The 20,965-nt window shown below is 38.7% G+C and overlaps 1 pseudogene; it reads right to left on the bottom strand.

Moving 5' to 3' along the window:
* Positions 1–3,513: 3,513 nt before the first annotated feature.
* On the bottom strand, positions 3,514–20,036 carry LOC129061915 (pleckstrin homology domain-containing family F member 2-like; annotated as a pseudogene).
* Between the last annotated feature and the right edge of the window lie 929 nt (positions 20,037–20,965).

The raw sequence follows: 20,965 nt of genomic DNA, 5'->3' as shown, positions 1-20,965 counted from the left end.
TTGAGCTCCTGTTTTTCACCATTTCTTATGTATACACTGGTAGCTTGTGTTCAAATAAAACTGCTGTGAAATCAGTAATAACCTAGGTAAAATGGCCTTTTTGTTATTAAATATACAGAGGAAGTAGAAATCTGTATTGTATACTATTTTAAATGTCATTAAGATAGTTCCTTGAGAGGAAATTGCTGCCCCGCCAGTCATTCATTCATTTTACCTTTATTTACTATAATCCTTACTTCATAGATTGAGCTATTGCAGGATCTGTGGTCATAGAGTGTTCTCTATTCAGTCAATTTGAGAGCATATGTCTGTGCTGTTATGAATGAAAAGAAGTGTGAAAACTTCAGGAGCCTAGAATGATGACCTTTGTGCTGTTTAAGTTATATTTTAGTCAGCTGATTGTTGTGTTGCACAGATGCTGCCAACTCCTAACCTCCCAAAAATGGAAAATTTTCCAAAGTTCAGTGCCATAGGACGGGGGCCCTGGTATTTATTCAGAAAAAAAGACTGTGGGATCAGGCAAGAGAATGTTGAGTCCAGAAAAAAGTCAGAACCTGCCTTAATGGGTCGTGCTTGGCATAGCGCTGTGATGATAGTTGTGAGAATCTGATGAGGTTGAGCAATGGTAATTTGCACTTTTCTAATCATTTTCTACCACTTTTCTATTCAGTCTTCAGCAAATACTTGATAAGGCCTGGATCTAATGGTAAGCAAATTAGAAAACTCCCCCATTTACAGTCGTGTTTGCAAAGCATGTGTGAGAAATAGGAGTGTATCAGTGTTTCAGTCACAAGGAGCATGAAGAGCCTCATTCAATCTGTCATGTAGAATAGGTAGCTCTTTTCTCTTTCTGGTCTGCTTTCTTCCTTTGTTCCTTGCTTAGAAATTCAAGTTCACAAATCCAGTCTGAGGTTGGTCAATTATAAAGAGGGAAATGAATGAATTTACTGATACGTTGTGGCATTATTCTGAGAATGGGTAAAGTGTATCATATATCATCAAGCCTTCTAAACCAAGCTCAAGTTCTGTAAGGCAGTGAACTGTAATCTAGTTAATTTACATATAACCATGCCCACCCTTCTATTATAATGACATGAATTGGAAGATTTTAGCTGTGTCATTTGTAGAGATTCTTGTGAATGGATAATCCTTAATGTAGCTTCTTATATCTGTCCTTCATCTCTATAGCCACTTGAGCATGCACCATCATTTCATTTGTTGGTCTTGACATGAATTTCCAAATAAATACTATGCCCTCAAAATTCTAAAGATTGCATCACATCTGTCCTTAGGAAAAAAAATTTCTTTGAAATTGAAATTTTTAATATTCTTAGTAAAAAACGCTTTTTTGAGTTATTTGGTCCTGTTGAATTGATAGGAAAATTATTGACTCTACTTTGGTGTTATTTTCAGAGTTGATTTAAGTATATTAAATTTTCATTCTTGTATGAACCAAACTTTCCATACACGTTGCTGTCATTAACACTTGAAACCAAACATGCCTAATTCTGGCATATTTCATTTCCGAGAAAATTTTTCAGCCTGCAATCTGACCAGAAAATAAAATAGGATAAATTAGCAATCTAAAGTCAGGAACCTAGCCATAGAGGGCCATTTCTCATTTCTGATTAAGTGCACTCCCTTTGACCCTTACCTGTACTATGGTGCAAGAGCATTCTGGTCACCTACATGAGGTCCACAAACCTGGGAACTGGATGACCTAGAGACGGGGCTGTACTGAACATGCAGCCTTGGTGACTGCCATGTCATTTCTTTTTCTAAACTGTAAAAAAAAGGTCAAGAGGTTGACAATGCAAACGTTAGTGCAGAACATTTCTCCTTTGTTCCTGAATCTACTGGCTCCTGTGTGCCAGTAAGTCTTCATCAGCACTTCTCAGGTTTTATGGTTCTTTTTAGATAAGTTGATTATATGATATATTGCTTGGAAACAAAAGTCCATCTGATGTTAAACTGACCACATCTTTCACATTTCCTACAGGGAGATCTACATATCTCAGATGGTTTCACAATTCAACAGTAAAGTTAGTGCCTTAAACCAAAGACGCCTCTATCACAAGTTATTGGATTAAACCTCTCATAATATATGCAATATATCTAGATTGAAAGGTTTAAAAACAAAAGAATTTAGAATTAATCTTTGGACTGATTTTTCATATTTGAAGAATGTAGTTATTTGCAGCATGCAAATGGAGAGAGTAGTTCAAAATGTATCAAGTCTTATTTGATAAATATACTTTCAAACTAATGGCTGCATCAAAGCAGAGTGAAAAATTACCACTTCTCAAAAGCAACCTACACTGACTCAGTAAAGTTTACTTTTTAGAAAAAAACTCTATTTCCATAGATTTCAGAATGATTTTAGAAATAGATTAAACATAAAATTGTTTTATAAAAACAGAAAAATTGTTTGGGACTGTACAAAACTTTTTAAACTACAACACTTTATAAATTCAAGATAGTTCCACACTGAAATAGACAATACTTCATTAGAAGTCTTGTCAAATTTAACTGGTTTGTCTTGACCATTGTTACACATTATTTCTTCCATATCTTAGCCTAAGTAGATCTGTGCTCTATCATAGGATTTTAGTCTATTTCAAGGATTTTACAAGATTTTTCATTCTAGAAATAATGTTAAAGCAAATGAATTTATAACTACAAATGTCTTGCTAAAAATAGAAACTAATGCAATATGACAATTCTACATTGGATAAATTTCAAACCAAATTCCTAAGAATGGCCTATTAATTTAAAATTTATATTTGACTATTATAATTTGGTACCTATAAAACAAAAAATAACTTTTATGGAAAAGTATTCATATAGAAGGAAGAACCTTTAAATCTAGTTGTTTGTAGTTGTCATGTAACAAGTATTTTCTAATTTTACCTATTCATAAACACTCATCACCTGAAAGAACAACAGCATATTTTTAAAACTAAAAAGTGAGAAGGTAGGGGTTTATTTCATGTAACAGTACTGTTATGATAAATAGTTCCATATACCACTTGGTATATGAAAAAGCCAAAATATCTCCAAATCATGTATTTTTGTTACTGGAGTGTTAACCATTAGAATGGTTAGAAAAAAATCTAATATTACTAACCACATTATACTCCTTTCCCTGTCATTCTTTGCTTTTAGTTTTTCCACATAACAGAACATACAATAAACAGAAATGTAGTATATGATGTGTTAAATACCTCCCAATTTTCCAAAAAAATAATTAAAAATTAAACAATAAACAAAAATGTATCTGCTATATTTGCAATCAACTACCCTTGTAGACGAGTGGGGAACTGGGAGGGGGTGGCAGTGGTGGGGTTGACGGGAGTGACAATAGGACCCGTTTTCTGTAGAACATACTGAGGCGCACACAGTTTCTCAGGCAAATTCATGGCTAGAGCAAAATTAAGAGCTCATAATTTTACATTTGTCCCAAAGCTGACTTCTCAGATACACACACCCAATTAAATATTTGAAAATAGGTCCCTAGTCACTGCTATCTTCATCGTCACCATTATCAGGTACATCATTTAAAGGAGACTAAAATGACTAAGTGTAAGAGTCCAATCCAGTGGGTTGGCATACGGCCATGTCCCCAGTAGAAAGCAGGTCATAGCAGAAGTCACACATCCTCACAGGCTTAGAGAACTGGCTTGAAAGCAATCTCTTTTCAAGATTATCCACCACGATCAAGTGGGATTCATCCCAGGGATGCAGGGATGGTTCAATATATGCAAATCAGTAAACGTGATACATCACATAAATAAAAGACAAGACAAAAACCACATGATCATCTCAATAGATGCAGAAAAAGCATTTGATAAGGTACAGCACCCATTTATGATCAAAACACTCAGCAAAATGGGAATAAATGGGGCATTCCTCAACGTAATAAAGGCCATATATGAAAAACCTACAGCTAATATCATACTCAACGGGCAAAAACTGAAAGCCTTCCCACTAAGATCGGGAACACGCCAAGGATGTCCGCTCTCCCCACTTCTTTTCAACATCATATTGGAAGTCCTAGCCACAGCGGTCAGACAGGAGAAAGAGATAAAAGGCATCCAAATAGGAAAGGAGGAAGTAAAGCTATCATTGTTTGCAGATGACATGATAGTGTACCTAGAGAACCCTGTAGGCTCTACCAAAAAACTCCTCAACCTAATAAGTGAATTTGGCAAAACAGCAGGATACAAAGTCAACATTCAGAAATCAAAGACATTTTTGTACACCAGCAATGCAATAGAAGAAGAAGAAATCAAAAAAAAAAAAAATACCATTCGATATAGCAAGAAGAAAAATAAAATACCTAGGCATAAATTTAACCAAAGACATAAAAGACCTGTATGCAGAAAACTATATAACATTGAAAAAAGAAATTAAGGAAGACACAAATAAATGGAAGCATATACCGTACTCATGGATTGGAAGAATTAATATCATCAAAATGTTCATACTACCCAAAGCAATTTACATATTCAACGCAATCCCTATTAAGATACCAATGACATATGTCACAGAAATAGAACAGACATTTCAAAAATTTATATGGAACCATAAACGACCCCAAATAGCTGCAGCAATTTTGAGAAAGAAACACAAAGTAGGAGGGATCACAATACCGGACATCAAACTCTACTACAAAGCCACTACACTCAAAACAATTTGGTACTGGCACAAGAACAGACCCATAGACCAGTGGAACAGAATAGAAAGCCCAGGTCTCTATGGGCATCTAATATTTGACAAAGGGGGCAGAAGCATAAAATGGAGCCATAATAGCCTCTTCAACAAATGGTGTTGGGAAAGCTGGACGGCTACATGCAAAAAATTGAAATTGGATCATCAGCTGACACCATACACAAAAATAAACTCAAGATGGATAAAAGACTTAAATATAAGTCGCAACACCATCAAAGTCCTAGAGGAGAACATTGGCAGGAAACTCTCAGATATCCCATGCAGCAATTTTTTCACTGATATGTCTCCTAAAGCAAGGGACATAAAGGAAAGAATAAACAAGTGGGAACTCATCAAAATAAGAAGCTTCTGCACGGCTAAAGAAAACATCAGCAAAATGAAAAGGGAGCCAACCATATGGGAAAATATATTTGCTCATGATACATCAGATAGAAGTTTGATCTCCAAGATATATAAAGAACTCACTCGACTCCACTCCAAGAAGACAAACGATCCAATCAAAAAATGGGCAAAGGACCTGGGCAGATGTTTTTCCAAGGAGGAGATACAGAGGGCCCAGAGACATTTGAAAGGATGCTCAGCATCACTAGCCATCAGAGACATGCAGATCAAAACCACCATGAGGTACCACCTCACACCGGTCAGAATGGCCATCATAAACAGATCCACAAACAACAGGTGCTGGCGAGCCTGTGGAGAAAAGGGAACTCTAGTCCACTGTTGGTGGGAATGCAGACTGGTGCAGCCACTGTGGAAGGCGGTGTGGAGTTTCCTCAAAAAGCTGAAAATGGAACTGCCTTTTGATCCAGTGATTCCTGTGCTGGGACTATACCCTAAGAACACCAAAACGCCAATACAAAAGAACCTATGCACCCCAATGTTCATGGCAGCACAATTTACAATAGCCAAGTGTTGGAAGCAACCTAAGTGTCCATCAGTAGATGATTGGATCAAAAATTATGGTACATATACACAATGGAATACTACACAGCAGAAAGGAAAAAAGAACTACTAAACTTCGCAACAGCATGGATGGAACTGGAGAGCATTATGCTAAGCGAAATAAGCCAGGGGGCGAAAGACAAATACCATATGATCTCACCTATAAGCGGAACCTAACCAACAATACAAAGATACAAGGAAAATAAGACCAGCAACACTGAAAGGAAAAGAAATCAACAGAGACAAGAGGGAAGGAGGGAGGGGCGGGCAGGGAAAGGGAAGGGAAGGGGAAAGTCAAGGAACATATAGCAAGGACTAATGGACAAAACCAAAGGGGAAGAGCTGAGGGAGGGAAGGAGGGAGGAGGCAAGGGAAAGTGGTGGCGGGGGAGGCAGAGACAAATGTATTTAAAAATAAAGAAAGAAAGAAAGAAAAAAGAAGAATAATGAATCACCAATTCAAAAGAACTTTTGCACCCCAATGCTCATAGCAGTGCTATTTACAATAGCAAAGTGCTGGTAACAGCCTAAGTGCCCATCAGTAAATGAGTGGATCAAAAAGCTGTGGTACATTTACAAAATGCAATTCTGCACAGCAGACAGAAAGAAGGAACTCCTACCTTTTGCAACAGCATGGATAGAACTGGAGAGTAGTATGCTAGTGCAATAAGCCAATCAGTGAGACAAATGCCATATGATCTCATCTATAAGAGAAATCTAACAAAATAAACTAATGAACAAAATAGAACCACAGGCATAGGGACATGGAACAGACTTAAATGGCCAGAGAGAAGGAGAGGGGGATAATGGTGAAAAAAGAAGGGGAAGGGACTAGACAAAGAGCATGTATGAATGGCTCACAGACATGGGCAGCAGTGTAGGAATTGACTGTGGGAGCAGGATGGGGGGTGGGGAATGGTCAGAAGAGGCAAAAGGGGGGAAAAAAAAAGCAATCTCTTTTCAGAGCAGGGCCCACAGACAACAAAACCACATTTGCGGCAATGGTGTTGAGGATTAACAGGTGTGAATTTTGCTTTCTGACAACGCAAACATAAAGTTGCCTCAAAGTCAGGAACAGAAAGAGAGCAGCATGTTCGTTACTGGGTGTCTTTCTGCTTTTGAAGAGCACATCAGTAACACGTTTATGTGATTTACCCGTTCTGATTTCTCAGTGGCAGCGACAGCATAAACTGCAAATGATGTAGTTGGTGTCTTTATAAGCCATCCATTCCTCAAGTCTTCCTCATCTTTAATGAAATAGATAGAGACATTTTCCAGTGGAATAATATGCTGTTTGTTATATTTTTTCCTTCTGGGTGACAATCTTGCCATCTACTGCCAAAACTGCCTTGCTTTGGGCTTTGGGCTTTTTCCTGCACAACTTATTCAATACTCCAATAAGAAACTGTCTGTGTTGACCAGCTGCTCTAAAAAGTTTTTATTTATACGTCTAGTATTTGCTTCATTGTTTGCCAAGCAACCCACTATCTTTTGTTAATAGCCCATATGGATATGGATAGCAGCAGCAGCAGCCTCTTGGTGTGCACAGCGCATGCTCACAGGTGACTCCTCCAACCCTCTTGCAGGGGTGTCCAAGCTTTTGGCATCGCGGCCACAGTGGAAGAAGAGGAGTTGTTTTGGACTACCCATTAAATACACAAACACTAATGAAAACTGATGAGCAAAAACAAAGTTTTAAGTAAATTTACGATTTTGCGTTGGGCCACATTCATAGCTGTCCTGGGCCGCATGCAGCCTGTGGGCCTTGCATTGGACACCACCCCACTTCGGCCACCTGGGCTGGCCTCTCCTCGGTGCATGCATGTGGGTGATTGGCACTTCTTAATATGGTGTATGGCAGAATCACATTCACAGTGCACAGACTGACCAAATCAACAGAGGTTGAGCTCTTGAAATTAGTATTTGGCCAAGGCCTATGTGGAAGATTGCCATCACAGGATACAAGCTTCTAAAATACTTGGATAAGTTTTACTCAAAAATTATAATTTTATTACCTCATTTGTATTTTAAGGTTTCAATGTAGTTCAGAATCATTAATTTCTATCAGGCAGTGAACTGTAATTTTTCAGTTTTGTCAACCTATAAATTTGCTCCTGCACTCGTATTAAACTACTCATTTAAAATCTTAAATAGAGCAGGGAGCAACTCATGATTATAAAGACTTGATATTTCTCCACTAGTAACTAAGTTAAAGGCATTTTTCTCTTTAACTTGTGGATTTGAAGTTTTTGAGGTTAGTAGTAATGATCAAATTTTATCAAAGTATTCTGACAAACTGAAACTTCATGCACTATAAGATGATGATTTTAGAAAAAAGCCCAAGATATGTTGCCCTTTTTTTTCTTTTCTTTCTTTCTTTTTTTTTTTTTTTTTTTTTTTTGCATTCACTTAACTGCATCTAACAATTACTTGAGAAGAAAATTGTAAACCTTGGTTCTAGAAATGTGGTTATGGAGCAGTGTTACTGGCTGTCAAGGTTTTTGTATCCCTTCTGAATTCCCATTTGCTTATCATCTTTAATTGCATGCACACCAATTTTAGCATTTCCCCCACAGGGAAAGAGGATCTTTACAGCAAGTAAAAATTTACAGAAATATTTGCATTCTAAAAGCACATGCACCCTTAAACTGATGGATAGAGTTCAATGTATAAATCACATAGGAAGATTTTCAGTCCAAGTTACATCTAAAATGTTTATTTGAAAGTGAATATTCAATTATTAATCATAAATCAAGATGTCACACTAACTAGGTGGGACCATAACCTATGTAATAATATGGTCATTGATAACAAGTTGTGGGTGCCAGAAAGCATGTTGAAGTAGGCCTTCAACTGTCAGACCTTGCAAAGGCTGAAACTGAAGCCAAGGAGTAGATAAAGTACAACTGCCCAGGCTGAGGCTGACCTTCAGTTCATTCCTAATTCTTACCCCCTACCAAAACGTACAGGGGTCACTGTGGCAGCCTGAAGCAAGGCCCAGCTGGCAGAACTTGAGATGGGAGAGAAGGGAAAATTTGACCTTGGCTGCTAGTAGGGGTTTTGTCCAAGCTGAAAATGCTGACTAAAGTAATAATGAGAGCCAACGTTTATTGAGACATCGCTATGTACCAGACACTGTTAAGTTTTATCTAACAGATTCCTCTAAGTATTACTCATTTAGTCCTCATAATAACCCTACATGACGATTACCCTAATTTACTGATGTGGAAACTGAAGTTCAGCAAAGGTAAGTAACTTGTACAAAGTCACACTGCAAAGAAGTAGCAGAGCTAAGATTTAAATCTGGCCCAGAGCTGTATTCTTGTCATTTCATTGTTCTCAGATCTCTCAGATACGAATGTGATTTTTTTAATCCAATAGCATTAAAGCTGCTTTACACTACTAATTTAACTGCAGCTCAAGGAGCAGAAAACACAGTGTTTATATTATACCACTGGATTGTAAGCATTTTCATGCCCATTACCTCATTTAATCAATACAATGAAATTGCTCAATAGGGATTATTTTCTCCATTTTCATAAATGCATGAGGAAATTGTCACAAAATAATGAGTGACAGTGCTGAAATTTAAATCTACATCTGTTGATTTCTAGCCCGTATTTCTTCTACTGTGTCATGCTTTTCCCCAAAACACTGAAAAAACATTTCTTCAGTAAATGACAGTGGGCATTGGGGTACCATGTCTACTTTCTCTTCTCCCTGAGCCTGATTTATTTCTCCATTTTCTCTCTGATCCTCCACAGCTGAAGCTCTGCTGAAATCAGGTTTTTCTTTTCCTGGTCTGTCTGCATACTCCCCAGTCCTTCAATATGTGATAGATGTTATGTCATATGTTTACCAATTTTGAAAATACAGGAATACCTTGGAGATACTGGGGGTTTGGTTCCAGACCACTGCAGTAAAGTGAGTTGTAACTTTTTTTTGCATGTGGAAGGTCTTGCCTTCAATTTGTAAAAAGATGCTACATCTGTGAAGCACAATAAAACGAAGTGCCTGTATTCATTTATTTTTGAGGTTCAAACTCACATTTTATTAACTCTCTCTGTTTAAAAAATTATGTCCTGCCCTGCCAGGTGTAGCTCAGTGGATTGGGTGCCGGCCTGTGAACTGAAGGGTCGCTGGTTTGATTCCCAGTTGGCACATGCCTGGGTTGCGGACCAGGTCCCAAGTAGGGGGTGTGCGAGAGGTAACCACACATTGATGTTTCTCTCTCTCTCTCTTTCTCCCTTCCCCTCTCTAAAAATAAATAAATGAAATCTTTTAAAAAAAACGATGCTTTGGTTAATTTGTGACACTAACCTAGCTGTTGAAGTGAGATCTATTTTGGAATAAATAACACCTGGCCTAGCATTAGTGTAGGGAGCTCTAGAAAATAATCGATTTAATGATTCTGCCTTTATGAAAGATGAATTTATTTTCAAGATAATAGCTAATACTTGAATGAAAATCCCTTATGCAGCCATGATTGTAATAACGGAGCATTTTGGTCTTTTGTAGCTGGATAGAACCTTAGAAATGATCTAGTTCACCCTACTCAAGGGTTAAGTAATTTAATGAAAGTCACAGAGAAAAAGATGTGTGAAGATGTGTGGGGGCTAGAATACTACCTTCTTTATTCTTGGTATAGTGCTGCTTCTGCGATGTCATGCGGTCACATATATGCTACTAGTTATACAGATAGAAAGCGTTAATGAACATCGAATGGTTCCTGGTAGGATTTTGGGGATGGATGTGGAAAATGATGCTGTGACATCAAACAAATCTGGGATTTGAATAAAGCTCTAGCACTGATGGACAAATTACTTGATATCTTCTGCGTTTGTTTCCTTAATGTAGAATGGGGACAATATCTACCTCAAAGAGCTAGTGTGAGTATTAAAGTAAATGTGACTGTGTATATGAATTGATGAGATTGGGGTCTGCCACATAATAGGCATTCAGTAAATGCTGGTTGTTTTCTGATATTTTTGGGCAATTTTTTTTCTTTTAATTGATTCCAGAGAGAGGGGAAGCGAGGGAGAAAGAGAGGGAGAGAAACATTGATGTAAGAAACATCAATCAGTTGCCTCTTGCATGCACCCCTACTGGGGACTGGGAATCAAACCAGTGACCCTTTGCTTTGTGAGATGAGGCCCAAATGAGCCACATCAGCCAGGGATAGGCGATTTGGTTTTGCATCTTAATTGCCTTCAAAGAGTTCATAACAGTTTTATGAATAGTATAGCATCACAACTTACATTCATGAGAGTGGAACTCAGCCTGTATTCCAGCTCTGATCTGAAAAAGTCTGTTATCTTAAATGGGAAATAATTTTTTTTCTTATGTAACTTTAACATAAAGCCATTCTAAAATTAATTTTAAGACTGCTCTACACTATATAAACTTTATACTGTATTTTATGTAAGATGTAAAACTTACATTTTCAAATGTCACTAAAATACCCAGAATCATTTCAGCAGTTGCCCATTGGAAGCCTCCGTACTCTTCCTCATGTTGTTGCCTACCTCGGAATGGAATGTTCTCACACTCTGGCTGGCAAACTCCTGATCACACCATCGACAGCGCAAACATCACCTCCTTTTTTCTTATCACACTATCCTCTGCTTCTTCTGACCTTATTATAGTACTGATTGAATCATAATGTAATTGTTGCATATCTGGGTCTCCTTTGATGTTGGTGATGCCTTGTGGTCAGGGTCCATGTTTATTTCCTGTTTCTGTTTAACCAAACTGCCCACCCTTCACAGCTCTCACAAGATATGCTGTGAGGTGGAAAAGACTGACGGCCGGACAGATGCTACAGAACCCCACTGACAAAGATGCCCTTTTCTTTGTATGGGAAGCAAGTGATTCTTTTTCTCTTTGGTCTTGTGGAAGGACAGGGTATTTTGAGGTTTGGGTAGGTGTGGATTTCCAGCACCTGGAATAAAGGTAGCTCAGCAGTGACATGATGAACTGGCTTCTGTGATTTCTCCCAGTGATGTGATTCACACGTCCGGAGTATTTGGGTGAGAACATGCAGAGTCTGAGCTTTTATTAAAAAGTTAAAAAAAATTTTTTTTAGAGGAGAAGGAAGGGAGAAAGAGAGAGACATATCAATGTGTGAGAGAAACATTGATCAGTTGCCTTTTGTATGTGCCCCAGTCAGGGACTGAACCCAGGCATGTGCCCTGACCAGGTATCAAACTGGCAACCATTCACTTTGTGGGATGATGCCCAATCAACTGAGCCACACCAGCCAGGGCCAGACTCTGAGCTTCTTATATAAATGGGCGTAAAGGCGGGAGATGAGTAAGAGATCAGAACAATGTTCCATGTTACAGAAAATGATTCCCACCCTCTGGAAATGTAAATGAAATGCGCAGAGCAAATAAATGGACCCATCAGAGAAATTACAAAGTTACTGCTCAGGTCATTGTCCTGAAATAGAGAGTTGATCCTTTCAATCTGGTGACTCACCTCTAACTAGAGTCAGTACTTCATTAAAAAGGCAAGAGCTTTGAGACACTTAAGGGTAATCTTATCCCTTTGCAGAAGTCCCTCCCATGCTCAAGCAGGTCTGATGATCTTCTCATGTCACCGGGCACAAGGATTAGTAGGCCTTGAAACGCTACCCTGTCCATATGACTTCTCAGCTCTTCTCAAGCCTGCACTGGCAATTTCCCTTGGCAGCTTATCACACCGTGAGGACCGACGAGGCTCACAGGCTTTCAAGACAGCAGGACACCCGTGGAGAATAAATGCCTCTGTTGCTGGAGGTCACAGCATCCAGAAAGTAATTAGAGGAAGTAGCTGATGATCTCTTCAGTGAGTTCTGCTATTCCTGTCGCATCCAAGCCCAAGTCCAAGGTTTGCTGGCAAGTGAACTAAAACCATGATTCCTGTCTGAAGGATAGATCACACAGTTCAACTGTATACTCTCTTCAGCTTTAAGCCTACAATCTTCCAGAAGAGCAGTCTGAACATTTGCAGTCTCTACAAAATTTACAGTTGGAAGATAGGTGCAGTGTTTCAAGAGTAGCTTTTGAGTCCCCCAAACCACCCTATAAAAAACCTATTGTAGGGGTTCTGCTTATGTGGTAACATTGTACCTTCTGGAGTAGAGATTGCTAAAAGCATGCACAGAGGGTGAGCCCTCAGTATGAGTTTAACTGTCTCTCTGTGAGAGGGAGGTCACCTTCAGAGTGCATGCTATGTGCCTCCCGTATTTCCTGGGGAACACCCAGGTAGAGGGGCTCCTGACACACTCTGACAACTGCCATGGTTGGATTCCCAGTGTAAGTGATTCCATCTGGTCTTGGTTTTATTGCCCTTTACAAAATTGTATTTATTTGAAGAGAAAAGTGGGGAAAAACTAATAAATGCTCCACTGGGGCCCCTCCACAAGAACAAAGAGAAAATAATTACTTGCTCTCAACATGAAGCAAAGGGCATCTCTGCCAACAGATTTCTGTAACATCTGTGTAGCCATCAGCCTTTTCCACCTCACAGCGTGTTTTTTGAGGGGAAATTTATTACAGGGGGATTTGTTTCCTTTTTCAATCTTATAATTAACAATAGAATCCTTCCTGCCATTCAAAATAGTTTAAGATCTAAAGAGAATCAGAAAAGAAGAAAATACAGTATTGTGGCCCTTGAAAATGGGCAGAGTGGGCAAGGGTTTCTGGGAAATTACATATTATATCCTCTGCTTTCTGTTTCAACTGTTTTTATTGATTTTTCAAAGATTGGTTTGATAAGACTTCATTTTAAAAGCAATGCTTGAGCAGGAAAGTTAAAGAAACATAAATGTCTAGCTTTGATTTTACCCACCCTAGAGCATTATACACAGGCATTTACCTCAGAGATATTGTGGGTTGGGTCCCAGAGAACTGCAATGAAATGAGTGGTAATCTTTTTGGTGATGGGAGGGTTTTGCCTTCAATGTAGCAAATGCAACATCTGTGCAGTACAATAAAGTGAAGCAGAATAAAATGAGGGTTTGCCTGTGTCTTTCCAAAGTCCTAAACCTCAGCAACTGGCTGCTTCATCCCCTTCCACTTTCCTTCCTCATCCCACATGATTACAAAGCTCAAAAGAATAATATATTATATCATATTTTATCACTGATTCAACAAATTTTAGTTTTTTAAATTTAATCTTTATTTTTTTCAACAAATATTTTTAAATACCTATTATGTGCCAGGTACTGGGGCAGAATGATAAAAAATCTGACAACTAAAAGCAGTTAAACTAGACTTGTCTATGCTTACCTGCCCTAGTCACAGCTCTATCTTGGGGAGATATTCCTCATGGGGCTACCTCCTTCTATGATCACACACTCTAATTCTAATATGTAGCATTTTTCCCTTGCTGCAGTGGATTAAATGAAGAAGGAAACTTAATCCAAGGGAAGTTAGTCCAATGACTTGAAAATGGTGGGCTGTTTATTTTTTTATTTAAAAAAATTTTTATTGTAATTTTTGGCATTACAATTTAACCCCTTTATACCACCCTCTCCCCCTGCAATTACCACACTGTAGTCCAAGTCCATGAGTCCCTTTTCCTTTTTGCTTGATCCCTCCACCTTTTTTAAAAAAATTGAATCTATTGGGGTGATATCGGTTTACAAAACCATACAGATTTCAAGTGTACAACTCAACGAGACATCATCTGCATCATGTGCCCATCGCCCCAGCAAAGTCTGCTTCCCTCCCCATTTTGCCCCACTTTGCCCACTTTAACGTTATGCCCACCCCCCTCTTCCCTCTGGCTATCACCACACTGGTGTGTGTGTGTCTATGTGTTAAACATACTTTTTGTTGTTGTTGTTTAATCCTTTATCCTTCTTTCATCCAGCCCTCCATTTCTCCTCCCCTCTGACAGCGGTTTTAATCAGACTTTTCTCATGTGAATTAGAATCCAGGCTGAAGGGTGTACTGGCTACTTAAAGTGAAAGTCCCCTGGAGTCAGAACTGGGGCAGCTGTTTCAGGGTTTCCCATGCTCCCGATTACGATTACGAGGGAGGAGAGTGCCAGAGAAAACTGGCCGGGTGGAAAGAATGGAGTGGATGCACAGGGAAAGGCAAAGAAGCTGGGGAGGGTGAGGATCAGAGAACATCCAGACTCTTTCTATATACGTGAATTATTTGGCTAGATTTCTATTTCTTATAACCTAATTTATGTTTCTCATGCAGAAAATGTACTCAGTAAATATTTATGCATGGGGCATTGTGTCCTAATTGCTTGGTGTGTACACAAAGCAGACGTGGTCCCTGATATCGCAGAGTTTACAGTATAGTGGAAGAGGGAAGCAGACTTTACCTATTTGATCTTGACCATAAGAGGAGTGTCAACACCCATACGAGAGGCAGATGGTAAAACATGACTAATCAGGGTTGTAGTGTCAGAACTGAACAGAGGCTCAGGTGAAAATTTCAATGTTATTGATCATGGCCAATGGATATATGAATGCATTAGAAAATTAGTGTGATACCATTAGCAAATAAAATAAATTGAGCTTAATGAGAATTTAACTTGGACTGAATTTTCCTTTCTCTTTCCCTTCCCTCCCCTCCCCTCCCCTCCTCTCCCCTCCCTCCCTCCCTTCCTTCCTTCTTTCCTTCCTTCCTTCCTTCCTTCCTTCCTTCCTTCCTTCCTTCCTTCCTTCCTTCCTTCCTTCTTTTCTTCTTCTCTTTTTTTCTTTCCTCCTTTTAGAAATCTGGCTGCAATATTGTGTTAAGTGCATATATTTTAATTTGGTGCAGGGCATGCACAACAAAATAAATGAAAGCTATAAATGTTAGAACACATGTAGTATTTATCCCAATAAACTAAAGAATAATAAATCATTTTGTCAAGGTACACAGTTAACACTCAATTTTTTATCTCTTTTATAGGTAATCTGTCAAACATTTGCAACTCTGAACTCTATAGAATCGGGGAAAAAGTATTAACTTATAACATAGATCATGGAACTTGTTAAATATACCTTTCCTAATTCATATTTTCTCTCTCTTGGCTGAAAAAAATGACTGTCTCAAATATATTATTTTTACAGGTCATTGGAAAAGAGTACTGCACAACAGGATTATTATAATGTACTAAAGGATGGCACTTGTATCTCACTGGTATGTGGAGAGCTCATGTGAAACCTCTTTGATCTTTGCTGGCTTTTTAGCTGAAAGGATTTGGAAATCTTTTTGGCACTGGCAAAGACAGCACTCTGGTGGCTGTTTATAGTTGGTCAATTTTTAGCAATGGATAAGAAAGTCTTTGTTGCAGTCAGTTTATTAATACATAGTGGGCAACACGTTGGTTTAAAGGCAAATGCATATTTTTCTAATATCAAAAAACGTCCCCATTTTTAGCAACATCCAAAGCTACTTAAAAGCGATCTACATTTTCTTTTCCAGTATGCCCTATGCTGAGAAGTAGTACTGCGGCCCTCTGAGCTTTAGCAGTTTTTTAGGTACGAGGAGTTTTTCATGATGTAATTGATATCGTAACACTCAGCTGGACACAGGCTTTCAAGAGCCAAGTGCCTTTGCTGATTTGTTTCTATTTCCCACTAGAACTAAAAGAATTCAAAGGCATGAAGAGTCTATTGTGAAAAAGTGCATGAATAATGCAAAAGTCATCCTCAAAGGACTATCACCGTGTACCAATGCCGTTATTGCTTTTTAATAAAATCATGAAAAACGTAAATCGAAAAAAAAGTAGGACTATTCCAAATATGTTGAAGCAGTGAAAAAGGGCACATGAGGGAAGGTTTCCCCTGAAATGCATTTTTTAAAGTCTTTTTCTCTTCAGTTCTATTGAGATATAGTTGACATTTAACATTATATACTAATTTAAAGTGCACAATGTATGGATTTGATAGTTATAGATTGCAAAATGATGACCACTATGGCATTAGCTAGTACATCATGTCACATAATTACCATTTCTTTTTTGTGGTGAGAACACTTGAGATCTCTCTTAGCAACTTTCAAATATATAATACAGCATTATTTACTGTAATCGCCATGTTGTACATTAGATGCACAGAATTTATTACTCTTCTAACTTGAAGTTTGAATCCTTTGACCAACATGTCCATATCCCCATTTCTGTTCCTCAGCCCCATTCCCCTGGTAACCACCTCTCTACACTCTGTTTCTATGACTTTGGTTTCTTTTAGATTCCACATATAAGTAATATCATGCAATCTTTGTCTCTCTTTGCCTGATCTATTTCACTTAGTATAATTCTCTCATGGTTCTTCCATGTTGTTGGAAATAGCAGAATTTCCTTCTTTCTCATGGCGAAATAGTATTCCATTGTACATATACGCTACATCTTATCCATTCATCTGTTGATGGACACTTCGATTGTTTCTCTCTCCTAGCTATTGTAAATAATGCGATAAAGAACAAAGGAGTGCAGATATCTCTTCCATATTCTGTTCTCATTTCCTTTGGGTATATACCAAGAAGTGGGATTGCTGGATCATATGGTAGTTCTGTTTTTAGTTTTTTGAGGAACCTCCATACCAGTTTCCATAATTGCTCTACCCATTTTCATTCCCACCAACAATGCGAAGGGTTTCCCTTTCTCTACATATTCACCAGAACTTACCTCTCATCTTTTTGATCATAACTTTCCTTTTTTATTAAATTTATTGGGATGACATTGGTTAATAGGATCATGTAGGTTTCAAGTATACATTTATACAATACATGATCTGTATATTTTATTAACAGGTGTGAGGTGATATGTTACTGTGGTTTTGATTTGCATTTCCCTGATGATTATTAATATCAAACACCATTTCATGTACTCATTGGCTATTTGTATGTCTTTTTTGGAAAAGTCTCTATTTGGTTATTGTGCCCATTTTTAAATTGTGTTTTTAGTATTTTTTTCGCTATTGAATTATATGAGTTTTAAATTTATTTTGGGTATTAACCCCATATCAGATAGAAGATTTGAAAATATTTTCTCCCATTGCGTAGGTTGCTTTTTTATTTTGTTGATTCTTTGGCTGTGAAGAAGCTTTTTAATTTGATGCAGTCCTACTTATTAATTTTTGATTTTTGTTGATTGTGCTTAGTCTCATCTCCAAAAAATCATTACCATTGAGAATGTCAACGATCTTTTTTCTTGTTTTCTTCTTGCAGTTGCATGGTGACAGCTCCGATTTAAATCTTTCATCCATTTCAACTTAATTTTTGTGAACAGTTTAAGATAGGGGCCCAATTTCGTTCATCCGTATGTGAATATCCAATTTTCTCAACATTATTTTTGAAGGGACTGCCCTTTCTCCATTGACTATTCTCGGTTGCCTTGCCAAATATTAATTGAACGTGTATGTGAGGGTTTATTTCTGGGATCCTGACTCTGTCCCAGAATTGCCTAAGTTCCTCATTGCTTAAGGTTTGGTGGGGTGTAAAGGCTACTTCCTCCTCTAGAGGTCTGCTTTCCTAACTTCCTCAGTGCTTTTTGTGGGATAAAGGACTCAGGCTCATCTAATTAGATGCATCTACCCTGGATATGACTTAGAGCTACTGATGCAAGAAAATAGGGACACAAATCATCCTTGCTAGCAGCATTGGAGAGGGTAGCCTCATCCCATTTCCTAGGGCAATGGAGGCAGCATTGTCAACAGTAATGTTTAGAGTCCAACTCCAGCACGCTGTTTTGTCTAATGTTCAGGGGGTGACCGAGGAATTCTCTCTGGACCGCTTCTATGGCTTGATTTTGCCTGCTTCTGGCTGCACAGTGTCCAGATCTGGGCTTCCAGCCTTTCTGGCTATTCAGTGACGTATTGGTCAATGTCCTTTGACTAAATTCTCCTGTTAAGTCAAAGTTGTTCCTTTTTTTTGTTGTTCTTACAACCCTGAGGATTGTGACTGATAAACATATATATTGGTAAAAATAAGCTCTCTTTGCACATTTATAATGCCTGGGAGTCTATGATATTGGACCCATTTGTACAAGTTCAGCCACTGCAATGTTGTAAGTAACAAAGACGTGTACTCGCTGCAGTGGAATCAGCAGAAAAAAGTTGCACAGCTAGGAAGCAGAAAAGGAGTCACTTGAATTCCAAACCCAGGCTTTCCAATACACAAAATAAACTATAGGTAAAATTGTCCTGAACATGGTTATATATTACACAAATACAATGAATGATGTTGGTACACTAATGTGTGAAAATAGCATTTACATTTATACTGCTTCATTTACTCAATTTGGTAAGAAATGGGGTGGGATTGCCAGAGATGTCCTGGAAAAAATGTATTTGAAGATGAATTACCTGTGAGGGTACTGAGAATCTCTTCCTACAAAGCGTGGACTAACTTGACGGCTGCTCTTTGGCACCCATTGTCTCGTCCGATGTATACAGCAGTCCAGGAAAGAAGATGGGACAATAATGATTCTGAGTTTTTAGTGAGAATCCTGAGGGTTCTCACCCAAAACTTAGTGCAAATTAGACATATGATTAATATGGGGTGTGGTATAGATTCGAAACTGTCCTTCTGAATCTCAGCCTGGCCCTCTGGCTACCATGAAGGAACCCACTAAACTATTTTCTGTTTCTTCACTTTAGAAATCTGAGGTCTTTTTCTGAGATATTGATTTATCTACCCATTTTCACTCAAAACACTCACAAAATGCTCACTGTTCAAGATTTCTGAAATTCTATGTTGTTTTGATATGACGGACAAAACCAAAGCTGTTGACGTTCCTAGGTTACTGCAGAGCACAGCCACAGCCTACACACCACCTACATAGTTTCTGAATCCTGAATGGTCTGATTCTCCTAGATCCAAGATTATCCTTTGCAAATCAAGTGGAGAAAAGTACCTTCTTTGCCAAGGAAGCATAACCCAAATGTTCCCAAGGTTCCAAATGTTGTGGGTACATATGAGGACACATCAACATCCATGCCCAAGTTACAACCACCATTTCCTTCATATGCTCACCCAGACCTCCAGCCCTCTGAAAAATATTCACTCCTTTCTTCTCAAAGTATGCGGGTGCCTTTGTGTGAGAGAGCCAGGCGCAGATCATTCTGGCTCTCTCACACAAAGACTGAAGCTGCAGTGGGCTGCTCTGAGCTCCCCGCTCCTCCTCCAAGCTGCAGACCTGAGCTACCCACCCTGACTGGTGCCAGGATGGCTGACCAGTCTCCTGTGCAATGAGGAAGGGAACTTCATCCTTCCTCTGGGTGATGCTCCACAGAGGATGGTGATGGGGTGGCAAGGGTTGTTCTATAGCAGGGCTAGGCAGACCGTCAAAATAGAGAGTTGAGTAAGGCAGCACTTTGAGTCTGCATTCAGAGCTCTTAGGCTTCTGGAGCACCTGGGGGCCTCCCCCCATTACTCTAAGGCCCAGCAGCTGAACTCCTTAGAACAAACTTTCTCTTTGAGACTCTACGGTTTTCTTTTGTATTTCAGTCTTTACTCAATCTCCTCTTTAGCTCCACCCCTGTTCCAACAGACATGGCATGTGTCTAAACACCAAACGCAACAGAGTCTGTGGTCTTTGACTAAGCGGCTACTTGGCCCTCATATAAGGCAGCGGCTGGACAGGGGCCCCTTGCAAAGCGTTTTTCTTAGGAGAACCTAACAAGGTCCTTCGAACCTCAGCTCAGGTTGTCTCCCAGCTCCATTCTGAGAACCAAGAATCAGACTCAGAATGGAGCACAGAATACTCACTCTTTCTTGTCAAATTATTTATATTTTGATGCTTTGTGACCTAAATACATTCTGGGGAAAAACAACACAAGAAAAGGCAGTATATCCAAGTGTCCATCAACAGATAAATGCATAAACAAAAATGTGATATATACATACAATGGAATATTATTCAGCATTTAAAACCAAGCACATTTTGACACATGCTACAACATGGGTGAATCTTGAAGACATTATGCTAATTGAAATAAGCCAGTCACAAAAGACGAATATTGTATGATTCCTCATAAGTGAGATTCTTAGAGTATGCAGACTTAGAAAGCAAATTGATGGTTGCCAGGGGCTTGGAGTGAGAGGGGAGGAGAAGGGAATGGAAAGTAATATTTAATGGGGACAGAGTTTCAGTTGGAGAAGACAAGAAAGTTCTGGAAATAGATGTGAGTGATTGTTGCACAGTAATATGAATGTACCTAATGCCAAAGAAATGCACACTTAAAAATGGTTAAATTGGTAAATTTTTATTATGTATACTTTAACACAAAAAGGCCTTAAAAATAACACTCCAGAAGTAACCACTGTAACTTTTCTTGTGTATTATTCTAGGAGTTTCCC

The sequence above is a fragment of the Pteronotus mesoamericanus genome, unplaced genomic scaffold (assembly GCF_021234165.1).
Source record: "Pteronotus mesoamericanus isolate MK-2021 breed Mesoamerican mustached bat unplaced genomic scaffold, CSHL_Meso_final scaffold_651, whole genome shotgun sequence".
In the NCBI taxonomy this organism is placed as follows: domain Eukaryota; kingdom Metazoa; phylum Chordata; class Mammalia; order Chiroptera; family Mormoopidae; genus Pteronotus; species Pteronotus mesoamericanus.
The sequence above is the reverse complement of the archived record's forward strand: the minus strand, read 5'-3'. Positions and strand labels throughout refer to the sequence as shown.